This window comes from Callorhinchus milii, unplaced genomic scaffold, assembly GCF_018977255.1.
Source record: "Callorhinchus milii isolate IMCB2004 unplaced genomic scaffold, IMCB_Cmil_1.0 Scaffold1, whole genome shotgun sequence".
NCBI classification, from domain to species: Eukaryota; Metazoa; Chordata; class Chondrichthyes; order Chimaeriformes; family Callorhinchidae; genus Callorhinchus; species Callorhinchus milii.
Window position 1 is genome coordinate 127,110,040 of NW_024704742.1, and position 17,021 is coordinate 127,127,060.

Consider the following 17,021-nt stretch of genomic DNA (forward strand, 5'->3'; position numbering starts at 1 on the left):
GTAGGGCAATTGGATTAATGAATCTGATAATTATCATATCGAGAACTGACAGTCCAGAGACACATCTGACTTTTTGACTTTATAGAGGTCTGAGTAGGTCAGTTTTGTCCAGTAAATTGAGCCTTATTGAGCAAAGAACGGTGTCTTTGCTGTTCAGGAGTTCAAGGTGGGATTTCGCCTTGTGTTTAACCTGCCAACTGGGTTACATTATTTCATCGTTAGGCAAATGCTAATTTTGGATGATAATTCCTCAGACCAGAAGTCTTGAGAATATAGAAGTTGCTGGGAACATTCAGCATGTCAGGCAGCATCTATGGAGACAGGAAAGTGAGTTAACGTTTCAGGTTGATGACCTTTCATCACCTTTCTGATGAAAGGTCATCGACCTGAAAGGTTAATTCACTTTCCTCTCTCCACAGAATGCTACCTGACCTGCTCTGCTGAGTGTTCCCAGTGATTTATGTTTTTATTTCAGATTTCCAGCATCTGCAGTATTTTGCTTTTTGTAGCCTTGAGAATATAACCTCTTCTGTCAACATTTCCAGCTGGCTACGGTTTCTGCTTGTCTCACCGTTGATTATATCTAATTACCCAACCAAGGAGCTTGAGCTTGATCCTTGAAAAGTTCTTGATACTCTTAGATGAGAAAGGAGAGCGGCTTCTTGGCACTTAGGTAATGTGTTCCGTAGTTCGCAGACCAATGCATTGTCTGCATTAATTCAGTCATCTATTCTCCTTCTTAGATTGGATTTAACAACAACAAAATTACATTTGTATAGCGCCTTTCACATTGGGAGGATATTCCAAGGCGCTGGCCAGTCTTGGACCTGAGCTAGGGGTCGGGATTGGGGAGGGTGGAGGGGGGAAGCAGGGTGATCGAAAGCACGTTCGAAGAGGAGGGTCTTGAGATTCATCTTGAAGGTGATAACGGAGGGGTCGAGGCGGAGGGACTGTGGGATGTAGTTCCACAGGTGCAGGCAGAAGGCAGAAATCTATCATCAAGGCAGGGGACATGAAGCAGGCCAGAGCCTGCTGAGCGGAGGTGGCAGGATGGGAGGGGGTTAGGAGGTTGCCAAGGTAGAGGCGAGCAAGGCCATGGAGGGCTTTGAACGTGGGGACCAGGATCTTGAACTTTGTCCTCTGTGTGATGGGAAGCCAGCGGAGTCGGCCAAGGATTGGGGTGATAGGGTCACAGAGCCTGGTGCGGGAGAGGATACGGGTTGAAATGTTCTATATCATCTGCAGCCTAAGGAGGGTGGAGTTCGGGAGGCTGACAAGCAAGGAGTTTGCATAATGAAGCCTTGATGTAATGAAGGCGTATATGAGGGTTTCGGTGGCCTGCGGTGAGACAGTAGTGTCGGGCGATGATGCGGAAGTGGGGTAGGTAGAGTGGGTCATGGTACGGATGTGGGTTAAAAGGAAAGTTGAGGGTCAAGCAAGATGCCAAGGTTCTGGACTGCCTTAGCAAGGTGCCGTGTGCATCCATGGATGGTGATGCTGTCAGCGCCTGAGATGTGGATACGCTGACAGGAGCCAATCAGGAGAGCCTCCATCTTGTTAATGTTCAATTGAAGAAAGTTTGCTCTCTTCCAGGACTTGATGTCTGACAGACATTCTGTCAGGACAACATTGGTCCTGGAGTCGAGGGTGGAGGCAGAGAGATAGGGTTGGGTGTCATGCATACATGTGCAAGTTGACCCCATGTCTGTCGATGAAGTCAACAAGAGGGAGCACATAGATACTGAAACGGAGGGGACCAAGGACAGAGCCCTGAGAAATGCCGCACGAAACGCCGTGGGGGCTCGAGGAGAAACCATTTGTGGAGAAACCATTTATGATGTCTGTAAGTAGAGGGGCAAGGAGGTGGAGCTGGGAGGTAAGGTGAAGGGTAGGGATGGGTTTGAGGGAACAGGTGGTTGGTTTCATGCGGATTATAGTGATGGTGAAAGAGGAGTGAGAGACAGACTCAAAGGTGTGGAGGGAGGGATGAGTAGGGACCGGGGTGTGAGGGGGAGATGGGGAGGGTGTAGTAGACGGGAGGGTGTAGTAGATGGAAGGGCAGAGGCAGCTGAGCAGATCCCCTCGACTTTGGATTCGAGGAAGTCCAGCATCGCCTCACAGTCGGCATTGGAGGTGAGGATGAGCGAGGCGTGAGAGGGTGGGCGTAGGAGCTGCTTGTTGATGGAAAAGAGGTACCTGGAATTGTCCTTGGCCTCCAAGATTGTCTTGGAGTAAATCGACAATTTAGCGGAGGCGAGGGTGGAGTGCTAAGATTTGATAAGGCCCAGCCCGATCTGCTGATGGACTGTTAAGTTTGATTTAAGCCAGGTGCGTTCAGCAGCGCACACCTGTGCAATAAGGGAGTCGAGGTGGCTGGTACACCATGGTGACTTTCGTGTGTAGTGAGGGGAGGAAGGGAATTGAGAGTGGTAGAGAGAGAGCTGTGGAGAAGAGGAGGATAGGTCATTGCGGGAGGAAGTCCAGAGGGGGAAGAGTTCAGATGACTCCAAGGCAATCGAATGGGAGGGGGGGAGATTTTTAACAAGTCTGGTTCGAAAAAGAGACAAACAACATTGAAGTGTCAAATACCAGTTCTCTTGTCAAAGGAACTTGCTGTTTAATACTAGTTATCTTTTATTTTTTATTTATTATCATTTAATTTTTAAAATAATATATTGTATTCACCCACAAAATATACAATCAATCCACTTACAGTATATTCTGAAAAGTGCTCTGAGACGTCTTAACAGGGTGATAAGGCACTATATCAAATACAAGTTTTATTAATTTTTATTATTGTAGATGGAAGTATCTTTAGCAGAAAGAGCAACACCAGTTTTGATGACCTGCACCAAATTTAGAATTGATTTAGAATTGATTGCATGTTTTTACCAATCAGGTAGTTTGTGTTTTCTTCCTTGACATTAAGCACTTCTAGAGTCTGATACTCCTTGGGGGCCAATTTGACAATTTATAGGCTAAACAGAAGTCAACTGAAGGGGTACTAATCTGTTTTCACTTAGGTTGATAATCCTGGGTTAATTTATTTATTATGGAGCACTGTTCTGATTAAAAATGCTAAGTAGCACAGTTTTGTTTACATAATTGGAATATTTCTATCTCATTGTAATTATTTACTTCAGGTATATTTTTTATTATTGTGAAAAACTGCATTACTTTTAAACTGGTAACCAAACTCGCAACTGTGATGTGCATTTAATGAAATTACAGCACATAAAAAAAAAACCTTACATTTGGTATGGCGCCTTTCATGTCACGAGGAAGTCTTGAAGGATATACTGTAAAATACATTGACTGTGTTGTGGGTGAACACAGCAGACAATTTTTACACAACAATTTTCTACAAACAGCTAAGTGAATGACCAATTTTATTTGGGGAATTGTTGGCCAGGGCACAGAGAGAAACTGTATACAATTGCTAAAGTTGAGAAGTCATTCAGTCAATTTGGTTTAATTAATATTAAACTAAATTGACTAAATTAAAGAACTTTCCAAAATTGTGCACCAAATTTATACTTTAAGACCAGGAGCTGAAGATCATGGAGAATTTCAGACTTCACATTTTCAACTCTGCATTTGTTTTTCTAACTGGGACAAGAGTTCAAGATAACAAGTAATAAGCAATGAGTTTTGTTGGCAAGAGAATACATGTCTGAAGCTTCACTGTTGATAGTATTTTGGAGCTATGGACTTGTACATCTCATTGAGGTACAGCTGCAGCAACTCAGCTATACCTCAATAGGTATAGTCAAAGGGGAAATTCTTGATCCATTCTGCAGTAATAATATAATAATAATAATAATAATAATAATAATAATAATAATAATCCTTGCATTTGATATAACGCTTTTCACGTCAGGAGGACGTCCCAAAGCGCTGCACAGAACACACTGTAAAGTGAATTGACTGTATATTTGTGGGCGAACGCGGCAGCCAATTGCGCACAGCAATGTCCCACAAACAGTCATAGATTGAAAATGACCAATTTATTATTGATTTTGGTTTTGGAGGGATTATTATTAGCCGTGTGGAGTAAGGAAACTTGCCCAAGGTCTGGAATTGAACTCAGATCTCTCACTTGCAAAGCGAGTGCTCTAACCACTGAGCTACAGGACTCCACGGGAGGGAGCCAATGGAGCCTGGCAAGGATTGCATGATGGGGTTGTGGAGTTCAGTATGGATGAGGATTTTGAATTATTTGGATCTTATGATTTTATGGAGCTGGGAAGAAGGGCAAGGAGGGCATTGGAAAATTGAGTTGGGAGATGATGAATGCGTGGATAAGGGTTTCAGCTGTGTTTGGTGTCAGGTATGATTGGAAATGGGTAATGTTGCAGTGATGAAAGAAAGCGATCCTTTGGTGTATGAAGGACAGCTGAGAATCAAACCTGATGTGTCTCGGTTGCGCACAGGTTCAGTAAGTCTGAGGGATAAGTCGTAGAGGTAAAGGAAGTCGGAGCCACAAGTGAGAAGATTTTATCGGGAGTCGAGAAGGATGACTTCCGTCTCGTCAATGTTCAAAGCTGGATGAACACCAACTTTCATCCAGGCCTTAATGTTTGACAAGTAAGTAGACAAGAACATCGGAGATCTGGGATTATGGCTGGAGGAGGATAAATAGATTTGTACGTCATCTGTATACATGTGGAAGTTGACCCAATGTCTGCAGATGACATCACTGAGAGTGAACATGTAAATGAGAAAAAGAAGGGGGCCAAGGGTGGAGTCTTGTGTTATCCGTAGGTACCTGTGTAGGAGAAGAAACCTTTTTCAGAGATGAAGTGATTGTGGTGGGTCAAATAGGAGAGTGTGGTCCCACTGAGTTGGAAGAGGAAGGAGAGGCAGTCTTGGAGGATGGCATACTCGACTGTGGAAGGCAGCGGAGATGACAAGGAGGCAGAGGAAATCCTGGTCGGAGAGAGAGGACATCATTTGTGACTTTGAGGAGCGCTGTTTCGGTGCTATGAGCTGGGCAGAAAGCAGGCTAGAGGGGCTTGGGTTGGGAGTGGTATAAATGTCTAAACTTGGTAAATGCTTATAATCCTCCGCAATGTCGGTGCTCTCTGCCAAAAAAAAATTAAGAATTTGTGTCTGTGGCTGAACTTTTACACATTGTGGAATGGGAACATTCCATGCGAGTATGACTCAAACTGCAGAGTGTAATAATAATAATAACAGTGTAATGCTACTGTTATATTGTTAATATTGCTGTGATACCAGGTCACTTTCACAACAATGTGCACGGTTATGCTGTTTGCTCACACAAAAGAGCCTCACACTACTTAAAAGATGTTTAAAATGCACGTAAGCAGAACACATTATGAATGTGATATCCATGTGCTCAGGGCATCCTGATGATTACTGTACTGTAGTCCTAATAATGTGTATTGGCCCATTGCCTCTAATATGTGGATGTTTCATTCTTGTATTAACCGATCGTGAATTTTCACTAAACTGTTACCCTCATCACTTGTTGGCTTCCATTTGATGATCAGAATGCTATGACTTTTCTGGTTAACCCAACTGTGAATTTGCACAAATTCATAGCATGATTGCTTTGGCCAACCCTGGCTAAGAATGGGTATCACCTTTAAAAGTTAGGTATTATTAGCTTTACTTTAATGGTTAGTTTTGGTGGGGGACAAAATTAATTTGCTTGAAGATATGAAATTAATATTATTCTTGGTCTGTCTGTCAGGAAACGTGCTTGAGGTCTCCTAGAAAATAATTGTTCTGTTTTTTACTTTCCTCTCCTCCAATTCCACCCCTCCCACCCAAAAAAGACTGAGTCATTCATTTTTTTTATCAGCCGGGTATCTGACACATACATTAGAATACATTAGAATATACAGCACAGAAACAGGCTCTTCAGCCCAACTGGTCTATGCCGGTGTTTATGCTCCACATGAGCCGCTTCCTGCCCTTCCTCAACTAAGCCTTGAAGCATAACCTTCTATTCCTTTCTCCCTCATGTACCTATCTAGCTTTCCCTTAAATACTTCTATGATATTTGCCTCAACAACTCCTTGTGGTAGCACGTTTCACGTTCCCACTACTCTCTGTGTGAAGACATTTCTTCTAACTTCACTATTTGATCTATTTGTGACTATTTTATATTGATGGCCCCTGGTTTTGGTCTCCCCCACAAGTGGAAACATCTTCCCTATGTCTACCCTATCAAAACCTTTCATAATTTTAAAGACCTCTATCAGGTCACCCTTACCCTCCTCTTTTCAAGAGAAAAGAGTCCAAGTATGTTCAGCCTTTCCTGATAGGTGTAACCTCTCAGTTCTGGGATCATCCTTGTGAATCTCCTTTGCACCCTCTCCAGTGCCTCTACATCCCTTCTATAATATGGAGACCAAAACTGCACACAGTATTCTAAGTGTGGTCTAACCAACGTTCTATAGACGTTTACCATAACTTCCCTACATGGGGAAACCCATGGGGAAACTGATTGCCGTGCTTGAGAGTATCCAATCTGAGAATTCCATGCATCCCACCTATACATTTGAATTCCGGAGATAGATTTTTGGAGTGGAATGCTCACTCTCTCCCTAGAGGGACGCATCCTGCTTACCTAATTCCGGAAAATATTAGGCACAGGTTGGCAAGAACCAAGGCTTGGGGACCATAGTGTATGCATTGGGGTATTGCTGGAGTCTAACCAACTAAAACCACATAGCTTGTCATTGATATCACTGTCTGGCAAGCTTTCCCGCTACTTGTCCGTTGGGGCTGTGGCTTGCAGGGTTAATAGCAGTTGAGTGGGATGATTCCCTGTCCTTCCAGCTCCAGCCGATGATCCAGGCTGGCTGTGCTGTCATGAGCAGTGCACTGGAATACTCCGGACCAGCCTGGCTCAGGAACCAGACGTAACAAAACCATTAGTTATAAAACCTTTAGAAAATGACTTGAGACAAGATCAAATGAAGGATGGAATTGAAGCAGGGGTTTATGATAAGTCTCCAACTCTTATCATTAATAAAACTTCAAAGCTTTTACTTTGCTAGTGAATTGTCCAACATGTTGGTAGAAAAATAACCCCACCAGAATTAATGTAGGGTGGTGGAAGAAGGTAGGATAGGTATTAGGGAAAGATGAGATCGAATGGGCCAAAGGGCCTTCTTCATCCAAAGCAATCTTGTATAACCATGGATGAGGATTTCAGCATTGCGAGTGAAGTAAGGGTGCAAGTTCGCAACATTTTTGTACGGAAAAGGATTTTCCTAGCAATTATTCAGCCATCGGATTTGAAATTTACTTCTAGGTTGAATTATATGCCAATATTGCATGCTACTCGGTTCATCCTGAACAAGCAACCAAAGAGATTAATGAACTGAAGCAGAAGCCTGTTGGTGTTGGAGAGAATTAGACAAGATGATGTTTGGGTAGTTTCAACAGGGCTTGAGGGGGAAAATATAAATGAATGCTTTGGACTGCCTGCAAGTTAGTTTTGGCTCTGCTGACTGATCTCTGAGAGGAAGGTGGACTCATCTGGAGACAAAAGAATCTGTCTGTGGTGTGGTGCTCTGGAGTGTCGATTAAGGAAAGCCTGGGATATCCGTCAAGGCTGAGTCTTAAAGAAATTGCAACAGGAAAACCTTTAAAAGAAGCAATCAGATGGTGACAGCTAACTGCTGTCGTATGGTAAGGGATGTGTTAAGATGTTGCAGGGATATTTGTATTTTTAGAAATAGTGTAAGTTGTTGGGTTTGTTGAGTTATAGACATTTTCTTGTGAGGTGGAATTGAACTGAACTATTTTCTCAACTCTGCTCTCTGATCATTCAGCTATGCATTTACCATGTCCCCCAAATACTGTTTTTATTGCCATAACTACCTTTTTGACTACACTTTTGGTTATCTTTCCCCAACCTACTTCCATTTCCAGCTCAGGACCCAAGCCCCGGATGTCCACCTGATGTGAAAGGCACTGTATAAATGTAATCTTGTTTTATATAATAACTTGCAGAGAGAGTACAATTTCACCAGGCTTGATGATTGACCTTCCCCTAAAATTCCAATTTTTTTCACAACTGTATTTTAGAGTAGAAACGACAAGCATATATTTCCAGGGCAGGACCCTTGACTTATTTCTGTAGCCTTTATTCTGTTGAAAATCCTCTTGAATATAGCAAGACTCTTATGTATAATGCTGAACATTTTCAGGAACGTGCGAGCTACTGGCACACAATGTGCTTGCCGTTCTTGTAATGAAATAATGTTGAACAATTTGCCAAACTAAGTTTCACACTGCAAAAAAAATTCATCTATAAACCTTTAAAGACTGTTCATTTCCGGTTTGAAGGTAGGGCATATCTTCCAACGCAGCATCGCACAGGTTAGAAAATAAACAATTTTCACTCCAAGTCAAATATGAGGTTGATGTACACGAATCTCTCCATGGTATCATTTCTATTTCAGTTTTGGATCAATTGGTATTTGCAGGAGTACTTTTTAATCTGGCCTTGAAGATTGATCCGGTCTGGTGTGGACAATTCAAACGGTGTACTAGCAAAGCTTAGTTTAAATCTGTTAATGAGAACATTTTCCAAATGCTTCCGACCGCTTCAAATCGTGGGTAAGTATATCATTTAAGCCGGCACCTTGAAGGTTGTTTATAAATGCCTCTCACCCCAAAACCCACACAGACACACACACATCTCCTGCATGATATTAGAGCTTTCTGTTTTAGTTGCAGTGACCTAGCATGACACTGCTAGGCAACAGGGAGAAGTTTCTGTCTGGGTAGATTGCCAATCAAAGGCAGCAGCATTCCACCAATCAGCTATGTGCTCCGCCAGAAAGCCAGAGCTGACGGATGAGCTCTCTCAGTCAGCTGATAGGAAACCAAGTGAAAGCTGTAACCGGCAAGAACAAGGCAGTGTATGTGAACATTTTCATTGTGCTAAGAAAGGGCGAGAATACCAGATAATGCTGCTCAAGGTCTGCCTGAATGTACAACCAGCCGCTATGTATTTAAGCAACATTAGACGGGCTTGTGTTACCCTCCTGGTGTGTGCTGTGTAGTACAGTTTTCCCCTGGACTAGATCTTTCTATAGAAAAGTTAACTGGGTGAGTACTGCAGGATTAAGGTGTCTAATGTTGTCCTTGGGGAGAAGTACAGGGTAATTGGAGAAGCACTGGGTAATTGGTGTGCACAATGTCTGACACACACACACGCCAGTTGGTAAGAATTTTACCAAATCTGATTTTAAGTTACTGTGGCTTCTGAAACCTGAAACAGTTTGTGCATTTACAAGCAGCAGTGTCTATAAGATTGTGTGAATCGTGTTTTTAAATGGTGAATACTTGCTGAATACCTCTTTCTCCCCCACCCCCGACTAAAAACTCCCTTTTTTTTCCTTTGTGAGATGTGAAATGACTGTGTCACTCATGGATTTAGTGGTATTAAGGACCAGGGTGATTCGGTGAAATCCTGTCTAGGTGTGAATGCTGGTGAAATATTAGAGTTTGTACATTTGGCGATTCCTGGATGACCAAATACAGTACTAGGCCTTTCCGAGTGATGGGCTATCAGGTAAATTAACCCTTCTTTGTCTCCCTGCTGCAGCTTTGATTAAACGTTAAGACAAACTCTTTGTGTTACTGAAATACTGTATTCGCCTCAAATGATCTCATTCTGACTAATCACTGGATACAAATAAAAGTTGGAAAATGCTGGTTCGGTTTTCTTTTGTCTGAAACCTGCAGGAAGTGCATTCTAACTGCACAATTATTCACATAATTTGGTGTGAAGAAATTCTACGAGGGCATCTTTCTGAGATGGGATTTGATCTTTTTGATGTGGGATTTTGCATGATTTTACAATCTATCTGAGAGTTTCGACAATTACCTAGGATTACAAATGACTATCTTCGTGAAAGGACTGCAATGAAAAGATTATCTCTGGCGGAGGGGGAATTAACCAAATTGGTGCTATTTTAAAAAAATGGTCTCCAGTACTTTGTTAATTAACATTTGAACTTACAGTTTGTGAGAAGCAAAAAGCAATTGTTCTCAGTTAACCCCAGTTATTTCCACCATTTCCTTGCATTTAGAAAACTTGTGCTTCTATTTTTCAGTTGTTGACTCTATATAGGGTAATGAAAACCCAAGAAGATATTTCAAGGCAATAACGAGTCGAGGACATTCGCTGACATCTTAAACCACTGGAGTGAATCCTATGGCTTATCTGTTTCCTCTCGACCTCTCATACCTCTCGGTAACATGGAGAAGTACTAACAAAGCTGAGAGTACAAAGAAATTTCTTTTGCATTGTGACTTGAATCATCTGAGTGCTGTAAAGCCCCCCCCCCTACACACACACACCCAGTTTCATAGCCTTTTCTCCTCTTCCCTTCTTAAGGCATTGATATGATAGGGTATGGGTTGATGGGATGCTCCTGTCCCTCATCTTGTTTCAGTGACCTTTATTCATTGGCACAGAATTCAACCATCATCCAATTGTATGCTCATCTGATTTTCACTTCCCACTGTATGGTGAATAAGAGAAGGAAAACTGGCTGTGTTTCTTTTGCCCCTCCAAGATTCCATTATTTGGGAGGAGGGGCTGAGAGTCATTTTAATGGCCCATTGCTTCCTTGATTGGAAGCAATCTCAACACAAACCAAAGCTCCTGGTCTTTATTGGATCAGTCTCGCTCCATGCAGCACAACAAACAATTTCCAGAATGTAAGGATGTTTTATCATCTCTATTCTTAATGACATGAAATACGGTTAGATTTACGATCGGTTATTAATTATCTTTACATTTGGTGTAGTTTCACATCAGACCATCCCAAAGTGCTTCACCTAATGCAAAGTGGAGTGACTGTGTACAATATATTAAAAAGGCTTCTTTTGTTGACCTTTCTTAGGAAATTATTCATTGCTAATTGCAGCTAACTTAATAATCCTTGCATTTCATATAGAGCCTTATCACGCTTTGAGACGCCTCAAAGCGTTTCACAGGATATACTGTCAAGTAGCTTTGACTGCGTGTTTTGTGGTCAAAATTGCAGGAAAGAATTTGTTACTCAGTGTTTAATTACTTGGACGCAATTCATACTGCAATTTTATTCTAGCAGCACTGGTCATTCACACTCGCTTGGCTCAGTTGGGTTCTCAGCCAGGCAGCTGAAGAGAATGCTTTTCATGTAGTGTTCTTATCTGGGGGGGTGGGCATGGGTGTTGGAGGCTGAGGTAATTGGATTTGCACAGCCTGAATCAAACATTGTGCTTCCCAAGAATCAGTGTGTGGTGTCAACTGCAGTGATGTACCAGATGAAACTCTCAGGCCTAGGAGTGTGTAGGGTAATGTGTGGGCTGTAGGTGAGAAAATCACTTATTGTGGGAGGGAAGTAAAATAGGTTAGTTGCAAGTTATTTAAACCTCTTGTAGTTTTGCTTTGCATAGTTAGTATTTCTTGCGTCTCGCACTTTTTTATGCATTTGAAGTATTTTATGCAGCTTTTTTTCAAAAAAGTCTAACAGTATACTATAACCTGGCCTAGGCTGATGTGAACTTGCAGTGCTCCATTACCTGGAGGCACAGAGCACTGGCAAAAGGGATAATCAAAGAGTTCAGCTTCTCAAGTCTAAAAGTGATTTTCTTTTGTTTGCTATGGTGCATCATAGGCCTTGTGTCTACTCCAGAATAGTTCTGAATACCTTGTAGTTCCTGTTATAGCAGAGCCAACGTAATTCTTCCCCTTCTTCATTCCCTTTCTACAGTGAGGCAAGAAAAACCTTCTCGGTTTGTCATCTGATTAGATGAGTCAAGATCTGTAAATACTTGAAACCATTAACATTTGTTTGCGGTTTATTCTCTTTCTATCCGATATCTACGTGGATCTCGATGATGATATTCTGGCATAGGGTAATCTCTTCTTTCAAACATGTTCTAAGAACACAAAAGGTTTGTTTCAGTAATGCCTTGTCTGATTTTTATGTCAGCTGCTGGTATGTTTCCAAAGCATACAACAGCCGGACTATAATGCATCAGCTATAAAATGTTAGGAGGTGCATGTTTTTAAAAGAGCAGCTTGTAGTTAACGGGAGATAACAAACAGAAGTAAAGTTATAAAACGGAGGAAAACCTGTTCCACTGTCTCGAGTTTTGTATGATTAAAGCATTTAATTTGTGGTCTTAAACGGGTGTGGGGGGGCTTGCTATTTTGAATGTCTCCTGAGCTGTGAGCAAATAGATTCTGCTCTGTGTTTCAGTCTGAAATGAACAATTGTGCCTTCTCAGCGTGAGAGCAGGTCACTGGCAGGTTTTTTTTACACAAAAAAAGCTTTACCATTCTGACTGCTTTAAAACTGCAGTACAATATGGTAACGAATTCAGCAACTGAAAACTCTCCAGCTGCAGTATTCTTACTTTTTTTTCTTTCGTTGGGGCTGCTTAGAATTTCAATATGGTTGAAGGAGGGTGAATAAGTGTGCAAGTCGTGTCCATTTACAAAAACATTGTAGTATTTAATTCTTTGCTCAAATTTACAGTGCCTTTCATGTGGTGGAATGGGAGCCCAAGCAGAGAAGGTAATAGGGGTAAAATAATAATAATAATCCTTGCATTTGATATAGCGCCTTATCATGTCTTCTAGACGTCTCAAAGAGCTTCACAGAATAGACTGTAAAGTGAATTGATTGTAGTTTTGTGGGTGAAACACGGCAGCCAATTGCGCACAGCAGTGTCCCACAAACAGTCGTGGATTGAAATGACCAATTTATTATTGTGGTTTTTTTTGAGGGATTATTATCAGGCATGTGGAGTAAGGAAACTTGCCCAAGGTTTCGCCCTGCCGGGAATCGAACCCAGGTCTCTCGTTTGCAAAGCGAGTGCTTTAACCATTGAGCTACAGGGTATAGGAGGAAGGTGGGGATGAAGACCAAAGGCAGTAAGAGAGGTTTTTAGAAGGGTATTGAAAGCGTGGAGGGCAGGAATTCAAGGTGGAAGGAATTGGAGGGAGAGAGAGGTTCAAACAACCAGGGCAAAGTAGCATGCTGAAAGCTTGCATGCTGGTGGTGGGGCAGGGGAGATAGACTGGGCTTTTGTTAGTAGAGGGGAGAAAGTGGGTGGGAAAGGAGGAGCACTGTAGCAAATCAGAGGTAAAGTAACATAACATGTAGGAGCAAGAGCATGAAAGCATTTGGAAATTACACTGAGGATCTTAAATTCAATCCAGGAGACAACTGGAGTCAACTGAGCTTGGCAGGGCTGGGGATGAGGGGCTTATGGGGCTGAGTATGGAAGATATGGGGTGTTAATATTGGTCTGGATAATGTTTTAGGAGGGTTTAGCTGGGAAGCTTTATGAGAGGGTATTGGAGAGATGAGTCTAGAGGAGAAGGTATGGTTAGCTTTTCGACTGCATCAACGACCACTTGCATTTATATAGGGCCGTTATGACGCCGAGGAGGAGGGAGGTCACTGTTGGCACTATCGAAAAGAAAGGTCTTCAGGCATGATCTGATAAATAGGGAAAGAGGGGGCAAGGCGGAGGGATTGAGGGAGAGAGTTCCAGAGATTCGGAGCGAAGTGATAGAAAGCATTTAGGTTGAGGTAGGGACTGAGGCAATTAATGCTTTGACGGAGGAAGTGGACATGGTGAAGAACTAGTTGAAAAGCTTGAAGGAGAGTGGAAGGTCAAACAAAACACCAAACAAAATGTGAGGAACTATGGAAAAATTATATTGCACTTGCTCTTGAGTATTTTTGTATTATTTATACCAGACATAAGCTCAGTGAAATATATTGGTCTTACAAGTCAAATGAGTTGACATGACCCATTGGGATCAGTGGTTGTGAGTGTTAGCAGGTTATTGATTTGAATTTATTTTTCCTTTGCATAAATATGACTATGACAGTGGAAATATTGAACAAAGAATTCATCTCAATGTCAGGAAGCAGTTTGTCTCAAATACATGGGTTCTCTGGCATCACTTGGCAAACAATTTTGCAGCGTTGCAACATTCTATCTTCTTCCATTAGGTTCACTCTGAACACTTTCTGATTTTAATGCTCTTTAATTACACACAAGATTGTGCAGGACAGTAGTTTTAAATGCTCTCTTTTCATGGCTAGGATCTGGAATCGCATCAAGCCTGAACTACACTGGGATCAGTCAGTCTTCTTTCTTTCCTCTTGATATATTTCCCTGCAACTTATGTTTTGGCAGTCAGAGGGATACCAGTCCACAACACAAATGCACGTATTTTTTGGCAACCTGACACCAGCTGTAACAATGACTGAGGCAGGAAATGCAACTGTTGCATCAATGCAGTTAAAGTGTTATTCTGTTGTAGAAGTTGAGGCATTTTGTTGGCATAGCTGAGGGATATTTGCTCAGCATCTGGCCACGACACACTTTGGGTCAGGAAATATTTGATACTAACACTGGTTAGCCACAGTAGTTTTTTTTTGGGGGGGTGGGGGGGTGTGGATGGGTCAGCCAGGTGTCTGTCACAGGCGGAAACCTATTGCCACACTTAAGACTATGCAAACCAAACAGAATTCCATGCGTTCCACCCAGCCACAATACCTTGTGTCCCTTCCCATCAGCAAACGTGTATCCAAAACTGAGGGCTAAGAAGTTGTTTCACTTTGTAAATATCTTCTCTTGTAATCCAAAGTAGAGTTCCAGATTTTTTTAAAAAAATGTATGGGGGCAGGGGGATGGAATGTGCCTGTCAATTTTCTTTTTGGCTCAATGATATTTGTCTTTGGAAATACAGTTTGGCGTGTCATTGAAACTGGTTAATATCGTACTGAACTAAATTTCTTGAATTTGCCTGCTGTGACCTCATGAGCTATGGAAGTAATGTGAAATGCAATTTCTATTTGGCCACACTATTTGGCCTAAGTGTGTCTCTGATCTGCTCACCCCATCTGCTCAGCTAACACAGACATGTCGCCTGTTTCCTCTATGCCGCTATCGGTAGTTGAGCCTTCAGTCAGTATGCTCCTTGTGTCCCTCCACCTCACTTTCTCTCTGTCTTTAAGTCCTACCTTAAAGTTACCACTTCAACCATGCCACTGTTCTTCTTCCTCTCCTCCTCCGTTGGACATCTAACCCTGCTGTTGTAAAGCACTCTGAGACGTTATCCTATGTGAAGGACACATTATAAATGCAAGTTATTGCTTCGTCCACAAAACATACAGTCATTTCACTTTACTGTGAAGTGCTTTGAGACATCTCAACAACACAATAAGGTGTTATTATTTGTTAATGAACCTCACTTCAGTCTCTTGAGGAGGAACATTCTGCAAAGTTTTCTCATCACTCAGCCCCTAAAATAAATCAAGCAAAACTCCAAAGCATTTTTGAAACCCAACTATGTATATTTAGTTGCTTTTAGTTCCTAAGAGCACAAGAACCATTTTACAATCTATGGAGTATTTGATAAGTGATGACTAACACAGGCTGAACTTAAGTAGCTGACTCTATTAAGTTTGGATGAATACTTAAGTACCTCAGAGGATTATGTTTAGATCTTTGCCCTGGTCCCCAGATATTTGCATCCTTTCACTCCAACCCAAACTATGAATGATTTGCAGTCAGTACGGTCCAATCTTCTGACTGATGCATTGCTCACTCTTGACTCTCTTTGCTCCACAAACAATTTGCTAAGCCATACGCCTCCCTGTCCATTGCAACCTCTCGTCCAAAAACACTTTGGTTCAATTCACTTTATAGTCTATTCTGTGAAGCATTTTGAGACTATGGAAGACGTGATAAGGCACTATACAAATGTAATCTTGTTGTTGTATATCAAATGCAAGGATTATTATTATTTATTATTATTACCTCTTGCTTTGCCTCCAAAAAAAACTTCTACAAACCTCCTTTGAATCCTTCCATCTTTTATTTCAGGGATTGTTCTCCTTAGAGCAGAGAAGGTTAAGGGGAGATTTAATAGAGGAGTTCAAAATTATGAGGGGTTTTGATGGAGGATATAGGGAGAAACTATTTCCATTAGCAGGTGGATTGATAATCATAGAATCGTACAGCACAAATAGAGGCCATTCGGCCCATCGAGTTTGTGCCGGCTCTTTGAATAGAGCAATTCATGTCAATCCCACTCCCCAGCCCTTTCCCCATAACCCTGCAAACCCATCCTCCTCAAATACCCGTCCACCACGTTTTTAAAAGTAGTTATCGAATCGGCCTCGACCACCCTTTCAGGCAATGTGTTCCAGATTCGAACAACTCGCTCCGTGAACAAATTTCTTCTCACCTCCCCTCTGCTTCTTTTAGAGACTATTTTGAATCTGTGACCTCAAGTCACAGACACACCCATCAGTGGAAACAGTTTTTCCCTTTCTAACCTATCAAATCCCCTCATGATATTGAAGACCTCTATTAGGTCTCCTCGTAACCTTCTCTGCTCCAATGAGAATAATCCTAACGTCTCTAACCTTTCCTCATAATCAAAGTCCCTCATTCCTGGTACCATCCTCGTAAATCTCCTCTTCACCCTTTCCAATGCCTTAACATCCTTCTTGTAGTGTGGTGCCCAGAACTGGGCACAGTATTCTAACTGAGACCTAACCAGTGTTTTATACAGGTTAATCATAACCTCCTGACTCTTGTACTCTATGCCCCAGGGCGTATAGATTTTAGATAATTGGCCAAAGAACCAGAGGGAAGTTGAGGGAAACTTTTTTTACACTAGGAGTTGTTACGGTCTGGAATGCCCTGCCTGAAAGGGTGGTGGAAACAGTTTCAATAACAACTTTCAAAAGGGAATTAGATAGGTCCTTGAAAAGGAATAATTTGCAGGGGTATGGCAAAAGAGCAGGGGAATGGGACTGATTGGGTAGCTCTTCCAAAGAGCAGGTACAATGGCTGAATGGCCTCCTTCTGTGCTGTTATATTCTATGATTTCCTTGCTCGGTGCATATTGTTACATTTGTCAAGTGCTGTAGACATTCCTTTAGATTAAAAATTGAAAAATGTTCCATTTAAAAATACGATTTGTGTTGACTACA

The 17,021-nt window shown here is 41.9% G+C and overlaps 1 protein-coding gene across 4 annotated transcripts in view; it reads left to right on the plus strand.

The window, feature by feature from the left end:
• The window catches only part of LOC103176877 (protein FAM214B), a gene marked incomplete at its 3' end in the record, with an annotated part of 79,504 nt that overhangs the window by 20,607 nt on the left and 41,876 nt on the right, over window positions 1-17,021 (plus strand). Inside the window, 2 exon segments of one of the 4 annotated variants that reach the window (XM_042335436.1) lie at window positions 8,837-9,099; window positions 9,399-9,565. 4 annotated transcript variants of the gene reach the window in all.